The 10,170-nt window shown below is 42.5% G+C and overlaps 2 pseudogenes; both read right to left on the bottom strand.

Moving 5' to 3' along the window:
• Positions 1 to 392: 392 nt before the first annotated feature.
• On the bottom strand, positions 393 to 2,556 carry LOC101572541 (annotated as a pseudogene).
• A 3,503-nt stretch (positions 2,557 to 6,059) lies between these two features.
• LOC101572147 lies at positions 6,060 to 8,228 on the bottom strand (annotated as a pseudogene).
• Positions 8,229 to 10,170: the final 1,942 nt, after the last annotated feature.

The following is a 10,170-nucleotide window of genomic DNA, read 5'->3' as shown; positions in this document are numbered from 1 at the left end:
CCGGACCTGGGCTAGGACTGGGTCTGGGGGTTCCCGGAAGTCGGCAGAAATTCCTACTCTGTGGGAGGGGTGGGGGGCGGCCCGAGGTGGCGGGAGAGGGTCCGGCCCATTCTGCGCCTGGGCTGGGACTGGTCCCACTGGCGCAGTGTAGCAGGAAGCTCTCCACACACTCACCGGACCTGGGCTAGGACTGGGTCTGTGGGTTCCTGGAAGTGGGCAGAAATTCCTTCTTGGCGGGAGGGGTGGGGGGCGGCCCGAGGGGGCGGGAGAGGGTCCGGCCCACGCTGCGCCTGGGCTCTGAATGGTCCCGCCGGCGCAGGGTAGCAGGAAGCTCTCCACACACTCACGGGACCTGGGCTAGGACTGGGTCTAATCTGTTTCTTTTCAGTCTCCTATTTGCTAAAGTTGGCGAAATTTGCAAAGGCATCTTGCTTGGGTTGCACAGTTCTGGAAGTCATGGTCATGGTGGGCACGCCCATGCCCACCGGGCCTGTCAAGCCCATCCCAGCACCTGACATCCCCCTGTTCATATTCATGCCCATCATGCTCTGGTTCATCAGTGGAGCGTTCCCAAGAGGGGCCCATTCCCATGGTGCCAGTCATCACACTGGGCATACTCATAGGCGTGGGTTCCCCCAGCAAAGGGTTAGTTTGTGGCTGGACAGGAAGTATATTTGATGGAGAACTGAGTTTCACGGCTCCAAAACTTTGAGTCATCACATTCAGAGGCTGTTGCATATTTTGCTGCTGAATCATGGTATTGACCGATGGCTGCTGGGGTTTGGATGGCTGCATACCAGATAGCAAGTTGTCTAGGCTGATGTTTACACTGGGGTCAGACCAAGTAGAAGGCAGGGTTTTGCTGACTGATTTCTGGAGCATATCTGTATTCTGCGACCTTGACATGGGCAAACCAAGTCCTACGTTGTTAGTGCTCATCAAAGAGAAATTCATACTCTGGGAAGATGTCATGGTTGCTTTGGCTGAGCCCATGAGATCAAACAGGTCTGAAGAACCCGAGGCAGCTGGAGGTGGTCCTAATGCTGGCTGTGAGCTGCTGACAAGTTCTACTGCTGGCTGGGAGGCACTGCCAAAGAGCTCACCACTGGAAGCTGCGGAGGCACATGGGACTTGGTTGAAGGCACTCCAGTCACCAAAGTCTCCATTCCCACTTGTTGCTTGGGAAGGGAAACTGCCTGATGCAGCAGCTGAGCCAAAGTCAGCAAATCCCCCAAATAAATCAGCTGATCCTCCTGCTGTTGATGGTCTGGTGGCATCAAACAGATCAACAAAGTCACGAGATGACTTGCTGCTAGGCACTGAAGTCTTAACTGAAGACTGAGGTGTGTGGATTAAAGCATTCTGATCTGGACTTGCTTTGTCCCCTGTGTAATGCACTGCCACTCCAAGATCAATGGTTTTGGAAGGATTTGCTGTGCGCTTATGTCTAGTTGTGGTGGCCTCTGTGGCCGGTGTGATATGGATGTGCTTTGTCGTCACAGTTTCTTTTTCATCTTTGAATTTTATTTATTATTTATTTATTTATGTGTGTGTGTGTGTGTGTGTGTGTGTGTGTCCAGCTCAGCCCACCAGGGGGCGGGGCTGGTTGGCATGTGGTGCTGGGGATTGAACCGTGATCCCTGTGCTTTGCTAAGCTTGTTCTAAGTAGGTGCTTTAGACCACTGAGCCATCTCACCAGCCCCCTGTTCTTCTTCATCTTTGAATTCACTTTTGGGAGACCTGCCTCTTCTTGCTTTCTTTTCCTCATCGCTGTCACTGCATCTTTCTGGAGAGTCTTCTCTATCTTTCCTCTGGAACTTGCTGATGGTGTCATCAATTGTGCTTTCAATTTTATCACTCAGTTCACCTAATTTATCACTGAATGGGAAAGCACTCTTGTTTTTATCCCACTCCTCATCCCATTTTGATTTGGGCTCAGGATCATATCTTTCACTGTATCTGAAGCCTCCAACAATGTCAGAGGAAACTCCAACATTGTTTCTTTGTTTTTCTTTGCTTTTTTCCTCTCTTCACAAAGCCTGTCATCACCCTGAGCAAATTCAACCAATTCCTTCACCTTTTGGTGAATATTTATACCTTTATCCTTGCCGTGTTCATCTACAAAGTGGTAATTTTTCAGGGATCGCAAATCATAAATGTGTTCTCTGGCACTTGTAACAACACGCTCTGATCCATTTCTTATAAGGTAAGCTAGGAGCAGCAAAGACTTATAAACTCTTCTCCAATTCTTTTTATTATCTTTTAACATTTGGGACCACAGCATGTTCATAAGTTCTGGGAATTGTTCATACATAAATGTAGCCTTCACAATCTCTCCCATGAGTTGCCCAGAAGGTCCCCAAGGATCATCATTCGTTGCTTCTCGAAACTTAGACTCAATCTCTGAATAATTCATAACCACATTGGTGGCTTTGTCCACTAACTCCCACACCTTCCACATGTTCAACATCTTGCCCCATGCAGGCCGGGATGCCACCTCGGTCTCCGGCTTCCCACGGCCCCCAGGACACTTCCGTGCTGGGGCAGGTCCAGGCCCGGGTCGCTGCCATCACCCACCGCCTGGAACTCCCCACGTCAGCTCCTTCCCTTGCTTGTATCCCCGTTTTTGTTTAGTTCCATTATTTGAATATTATAGGTCTGTTAAGTTTGAATTTTATTGAATCGTAGATATTGTTAATTTTTTTGTTTCATTTCATCCATGACCCATTGATTGCTGAGTAGGGTGTTGTTTAATTTCCATGTATTCAGGATTTTTTTTCTGGTTTCTTTTGTCGTTTTTTTCCAGTTTCATTGCACTGTGGTCAGATAATATGCATTGGATAATTTCTGTTTTCTTGCATATACTTAAGCATGACGTATGGACTCATATGTGGTCTATTTTAGAAAATGACCCATTTGCAGCTGAAAAGAATGTGTATTCAGCTGTGTTTGGGTGGAACACTCTGTATATGTCCACCAAGTCCATTTGTTTCAAGCTCTGGTTTAGTTCTGCTACTTTTTTGCTAATTTTTTTGTCTGGTTGACCTATCTTTTTGAGATAAGGGTTGTTTAGGTCTCCTGTTAAGATTGTGGTCTTGGATATTAGATTTTTTATGTCCATTAAGATTTGTCCTATATAGTCAGGTGCTCCTGTGTTTGGTGCATGGATATTTATGAGTGTTACCTCTTCCTCTTGAATTTTTCCCCAAACTAGTGTATAGCAGCCTTCTTTATTTTGCGTGATCATTCTTGGTTTGATGTTGACACTGTTTGAAAACAGGATTGCTATCCTTGCTTTTTTTCTGCTGGGCATGCAGTATTTTTTTCCATCCTTTGACTTTCAGCCAATGAATATCTTTTGGAGTTAAGTGTGTTTCTTGTATAGAGCATATTGTTGGATTTTGTTTCCTAATCCACTGTGCCAGTCTATTTGTGTTAATGGTGAATTGAGCCCATGCACATTGATGGTTATAATTGAGATGTGTCTACTTATCATTGTCATGTTATTTATTTGCTATTATTTAGTCCTTGTTGTCCTGTGTTTAATTGTTTGCCCTATTTAGTGGATTCCTTATGCTCTCATTCCTGGAGCTCTGATCATTTGATCCCTCTGTAGAACATGTTTCAGTAGTCTGTTGAAAGAGAGTTTTGCAGCTTATAGTATTCTGGGCTGGAATTTGTTTTCACAGAGGACTTGAAGTGCTCTGCTCCATGCTCTTCTTGCCTTCATGGTTTGTGAAGAGAAGTAGGACGTAATTCCAATGGGTTTTCCTTTGACTGTGATTTGCTTCTTTTCTCTGTCAGCTTTCAGTATTTTATTCTTGTTCTGGATTTATGGGATCTTGACTATTATATATCTCGGTGTGTTTTTAATTGGGTTGAAGTTATTTGACATTCTGTATGCTTTGGTTATCTGAAAGTCAGATTTTTTCCTCTTATTTGAGAAGTTTTCTGGTATTATTTCTGCCCATATTCTTTTCATATCATTTGTATTGACTCCTTTCTCATTGTTGCCTATTAGTCTCACATCGTTCTTGTTTGCATTGTCTTGCAGGTGATGGATTATTTTTTCCTGCATCCTAGTTTTTTTTAAAGATATCCTTTCTTACCTTTTCACTAGCTGCACCAGCATGTTCAAGATCTGAATCTCTGTGTTCACTTTCACTGAAAATCTTTTTAGGCTTGTGATTGAGATTTTAAGTTCCTATCTCTTTGACTCTTCTTTATGCTATCTATTTCCTTCCTCTATTGCTCATTCAAGTATTCCATATTATTTCTAATCTACTGTATTTTTTATCAATGTCTTCTTTATAAGCAGTCATTAATTGTTTTACTGCAGAGTTTTTTTCAGATTGGGTCTCCCCCAAATATTTCTGTATTTGATTCTTTACTTCAGATGGTATGAATTCAAAGATTTCTTTTTTTATTTATGAAATTAATTCTGCTCTGAGTTCCTCTGTTCTTTTCTGCTGTTGTTTCTTTTGTTGTGATGTTATTCATACATTTCAGCTGAGCTAATGTCTTCTGCACTTGTTCTGGGTGGGCACTGGGTTTTTCCCATATGTTTCTGTATTAGATTGTTTACTTCAGATTGTATGAATTCAGAGATTTCTTTTTTCATTTCAGGAGTTAATTCTGCTTTGATTTCCTCTATAAAGTTCTGCTGTTGTTTCTTTACTTCTGACACTGTTAATTCATTCATTTCAGCTAAGCTAGTGTCTTCTGCACCTGTTAAGGGTGGGATTGAGGCTTGACGTTGCATTTTGGTCATTGTTTTTGTCATTTTGTATAGCACCGACTTCTGACCTTTGGTGTAGAACTTTGGTGCAGTTTTAACCCTAGCACCTACTGAAATTCAGGTGCAGATGTGTTAAATTTGAGTTTATCCTGTTATGCCTGGCCTGGGTCTAGCTGTTGTGTTCATCTCCTTCCTCCTGCACCCCTTGGAAGTGAACCTGTTTTGCCCCTCTGGCACAACAGTGAATCTGTGGTGCCCCTCTGTTTTGCCCCTGGCCCAGGGAGCACAGGGGAGTGTAAAAGCTCTCCCACAGGTTTGCTGGGCCTCTGTTGGGCTGGGTCTGAGGGTCTAGAGCTAGAGTCGCTGAAATTCTCACTAGGGCCCAAGGAGGTTCCTCAGTGGAATAAGTGCTTCCCTGGCAAGAATAAGGGCCTGAATTCAATCCATTGTTCTGCCAAAAAAATAAAAAAATTAAAAAAATAAAAAAAATAAAAAAAAGAAGAAGAAGTTGTCAGTCAGTGGAGAGGCTTGTGAGCAGAGGCTCCAGAGGTTTTCAGGGTTACCAATGGCATGGTCTAGGGTCTCACTCATGTGGGTGCCTGTGTTTTGGTCTGGAGGGGTCCTGCGGGTGCAGCGAAGCTGAAAGCTGTCCCAGAAGTTTGCCAGGCCTGGGCTGGGCTGGATCTGGGGGTCATGAGAGAATTGGAGATGTTCTCACTCACTTGGTGGGCTTGGGAGCAGGGGCTCCAGAGGGTTTCAGTAGTCCAGATATAGCGGTAGAGGTTCTCACTCATGTGGGTACCTGAGTTTTGGTCTGCAGGGGTCCTGTGGGCACAGGGAAACTGGAAGCTCTCCCATGTGCTCAGTACAATGTACTTTTAATAGCCTAGGACCTGTGGATTTGAAACTATTGGGCAAAGTTTAAAAAAACATTGTATAAGTAAACTCAAGCTATCCTAACAAATATTCCTTTAAACATCGGGGAATCTCAACACTTCAGAGACACAAGATTTACTCTACTAAGGAAGCTGGCTTGGTAACTGAGCACTTCAGACCTCACAAAGTTGACAATTAAGTTACATCTTACTACAAACATCCCAACCTGTTTAAACCAAGGTGAAAGTAGAGAAAGCACTGCTAGGTCTGCTTTAGTGCCTAAAATATCACAGCATTACTTAAAAGTAGAAAGAAATCTTATCTTCTCCTTAAAAGCAGTTATCATGCCATACAGACTTAACAAAAAAATCATTGAAAATATATATTACCAGAGGGAATGAAGGTTAAATCACTTTCCATGAATTAGTGTTTCTTCAGGCCTAGCTCAGTTGACTTCTTCCATGAGCGATATGTCATCATCTCCTTCAAGGTGTGGCATCTCCTCACTGTCAGCAGCAGTGGTGTCCTTGGTGGTGTGGTCATTCTTATCAGTATCTAGACCCAGCTTGATCATCCTGTAAATCCTGTTCACCTGTGTCTGTGGATCTTCCAGGCTGAAGCCAGAGGATAGCAGTGCAGTTTCATACAGCAAGATGACCAGATCTTTTTCACAGACTTGTTCTTATTGGCCTCAGTCTTTTGCCTCAAGGTCTCGATAATGGAGTGATCAGGGTTTATCTTCAGGTGTTTCTTGTCTGTCATGTAACCCATCATGGAGTTGTCTCTTAGGCCTTGGGCTTTCATGATTCTTTCCATGTTTGCTGTCCAGCCATATGTGCTTGTGACAATACAGTATGGGGACATCACTACTTGGTTTGACAGAATCACCTTTTCAACCTTTTTCTCCAAGATGTCTTTCATGATCTCACACAGGTTTTCAAACTTTGTCTTTTTCTCTTCCTCTTTTTTTTTTGCCCCTCTTCATCTTCTGGAAGTTCCAAGCCCTCTTTGGTAACATACTAAAGTTTTCTCCTCAAATTCCTTCAGCTTCTGGACACAGTACTCATTGATGGGCCTAATCATGTAGATCACTTCTAAACTGTGCTTCTGGAGCCATTCCACAAAGGCCAAGTTAGCTACCGGTCCTTGTTTTCACCTGTGATGTAATAGACGTGCTTCTTCTTCTCCTTCATCCTGGTGCAATAGTTCTTGAGAGAAAGCATCTTACCTCTAGAAGCAGATGTGTAGTAGTGTAACACTGCTGAAAGCTTCTTCTGATTTTGAGTCTTCATGTATCCCAAGCTTTATGTTCTTAAAAAACTGCTCATAGAACTTCTTGTAGTTCTCTTTATCCTCTGCCAGTTTAGTGAACAATTCTAAGCACTCCTTTACCAAATTCTTTCTGATGACTTTCTAAATTTTGTTCTTTTGTAATATTTCCTGAGAAATATTTAGAGGGAGATTCTCAGAGTCCACCACCCCTCTGATGTAATTTAGGTACTCGAGGATCAGCTCCTCCCAGTTATCCATGATGAAAACTCTGCGGACATACAACTTGATGCTCTTCTTCTTTCTGCTTTCAAGTAGGTCAAAAGTAGCTCATTGTGGGACAAAAAGAAGAGCAATGAATTTCAACTGTCCTTCCATGGAAAAATGCTTCACTGCCAGGTGATCCTCCCAGTCATTGGTCAGACTCTTGTAGGACTCCCTGTACTCCTCTAATGAGGAGTAATATCATCAGGGTTTCTGATCTAGATGGGCTTTGTTTTGTTCAGTTCATCTTGGTCGATATACTTAATTTTTTTCTTTTGTCAGCATCCTTCTTTTCTTCCTCTACTTCATCAGAACCAACATCTTCTATTTCAGGCTTGTCATCAGACTCCTTTTCTTTCTCTTTGTCCTCCTTTTCTTCAGCCTCACCATCACTCACTTCTTTATCTCGCTTCTCCACAAAAAGAGTAATGGGATGACCAATGAACTGTGAAGGCTTCTTCAAAATCTCTTTTCTTCATCTTCTTTCTTCCAAGTACTCAGTCTGGTCTTCTTTCAGATGTAAGATAACCTTTGTTCCTTGGCCCATAGGTTCATCCATATCTGTCCTCACAGTGAAGGACTCTCATGCTGAGGACTCCCAGGTGTACTGCTTATCATCATTATGCTTGGTGATCACAGTCACTTTCTCAGCAACCAGGTAGGCAGAGTAGAAACCCACCTGAATTGGCCAATCATGGAGATGTCAGCTCTTGCCTGCAAAGCCTTCATGAAGGTCTTGGTGACTGACTTGGTTATGGTGCTGAGGTTATTGATCAGGTCAGCCTTGGTCATTCCAATCCAAGTATCCACGATGGTGAGGGTATGATCTTGCTTGTTTGGAATGAGGTTAATGTGTAGCTACTTTCTGGAGTCAGATTTACTGGGATCTGTGAGGCTTTCATACCTGATTTTGTCCAAAGCATTGGATGAATTGGTAATCAACTCCCTCAGAAAAATTTCCTTGTTTGAGTAAAATGTGTTGATGATCAGGGACATCAACTGTGATTTTTGCCTGGAAGGTAAAGGTCTCCATCTCCTCCTCCTCCATAGACTGGTCCTGGGTCTGGGTCTCCTCCAGCATCTTGGCTGATTGCTGTGACAATACATGCAGTAGCCACTTCTACATGCTGAAGCAACTCGGTAATGTTTTTCTTGTGCCATTGAATGTTGGAAGTGTTTAACTTTTCATGTGTACAGAGGCCTACAGTTAAGAGTTTCCCTTACATCTCAGAAGAGACATGGGCCTTGGAATTTTCAGCAATGCTAAAACTCTTAGAATTTTGGCAACTCTTAGAAATGGACTAAAATGCCTTTTGCATAAAGGGATGTATACATGAGTCTTTGGGAGGTCAGGGGCAGAATATTATAGTTTGTGTCTAATTGTCCCTTCAAAGCCTCATGCAGTCATTTGGGTGCACTTTTAGAGTTTGTGATTAATTCATAATCCAATTATGGGACTATGAGTGGGAGTGCTACACCCAAGGATAGCCTGAATGCAATATAAGGGAGAGAGGCTTGCTGTCTGCCACCACCCTGCCACTGCTCCTCTCTACTTGCTCTTGCAGTTTTTCTGTTTTCTGCATCATGATCTACTGCCCTCTGCCTTGGAGCCAGCGGAGTATGGCTTGGAACCTCCCCTAAATGTGAGCTAAATAAACCTTTTCTTCCTCAATTTTGGGTGCTGGGCATTTCTCCCAGGAACAAGTGAAAAGTGACGGGAAAATTTTTCTTATTGCTCATTTGAGTTTTCATGTTTGTTAAAACTTTTCTTATGTAGGTGTGTGTTTCTACATTAGGTGCATGTATATTTGTGATTGTTATCTCTTCCTTCTGCTGTTTTCCCCTAACAAGTATGTAGTAACCTTTATCTCTTTGAATCACTTTTGGTTTGTAATTGCTATTGTCAGCAACCAGAATAACTACCCCTGCTGTTTTCTGGGTTCCTGTGACATGGAGTATTGTTTTCCATTCTTTGATTTTCAGTCTGTGAATTCCCTTTTGAGTTAAATGTGTTTCTTGTATATGGAATAGTGTTGGGTTTTGTTTCTTGATCCAATCTACCAGTCTGTTTCTTTTGATTGGTGAATTCAGGCCACTTACATTGATGCTTATAACTGACATGTATTTGTTTATCTTTGTCATGTTCTTATCCTGTTATGGGTTATATAGTTTACTCCTCTTTGAAATTTCTTGTTATGTTTGATGGTTCCTTCCTGTTCTTGAAGCTGTGGTTGTTTCTGTCCCTTTCTAGAATATTTTTTGATACTCTTTGTAGGGTTGCTTTAGTGGTCATGAATTTCTTGAATTGTTCCTTGTCATGGGAGGATCTCATCTTGCCATTGAATTTGATAGTTTTGCAGTTTACATAAATATGTGTTGGAAGTTTCTACATTTTAGGACCTGAAATACTTCATTCCAAGGTCACCTTGATTTAGTTGTTTGTGTTGACAATCTTTCATGATTCTAGTGGTCTTTCCATTGTAGGTGATCTGTTTCCTCTGACAGCTTTTATTTATTTATTTATTTATTTATTTTATTTATTTATTTTTTTTTAATAGCAGAATGTATTTATTGGGTGAAAGAACAGTCCTGTCTGGGAGGACAGAATGGGGACCAAGCAGATTGCCCAGGTATCTGCCATTTCTAGGGATTTTTATAACACAAAACCTTGATGTGAGGCTGGTGTCAGGTGGAAAACATGCAAATTTGCCAAAGAGGTAGGACAAAACTATAGTCAGCCAATAAGACTATAAGCACAGCTGTTCAGGTAAACTTGATTAAATCCAGGACCAAATGGGAAAGCAAGTCATGGAGCTAGTGGGCACGAATACAGAACTGGGGCTTATCCATAGCCCATAGCGGTTGGATTAGTGACTCTTCCTGGCTTCCTCCAGGTGATGATCAGTCCCTCCCGATGCTTATCTTTAGGAAGTAAGCATTCATTTGAACTTTGGTCTTGAGGTGTGGCTCACAGCAGGAGCATCCATCTCTCTCACAGACGCAAGGTATCATGTCTTCCGGCC

The sequence above is a fragment of the Octodon degus genome, unplaced genomic scaffold, assembly GCF_000260255.1.
Source record: "Octodon degus isolate 3935 unplaced genomic scaffold, OctDeg1.0 scaffold00335, whole genome shotgun sequence".
Taxonomy (NCBI): Eukaryota; Metazoa; Chordata; class Mammalia; order Rodentia; family Octodontidae; genus Octodon; species Octodon degus.
Note: the sequence above shows the minus strand (reverse complement) of the source record. Positions and strands in the feature narration are given on the sequence as shown.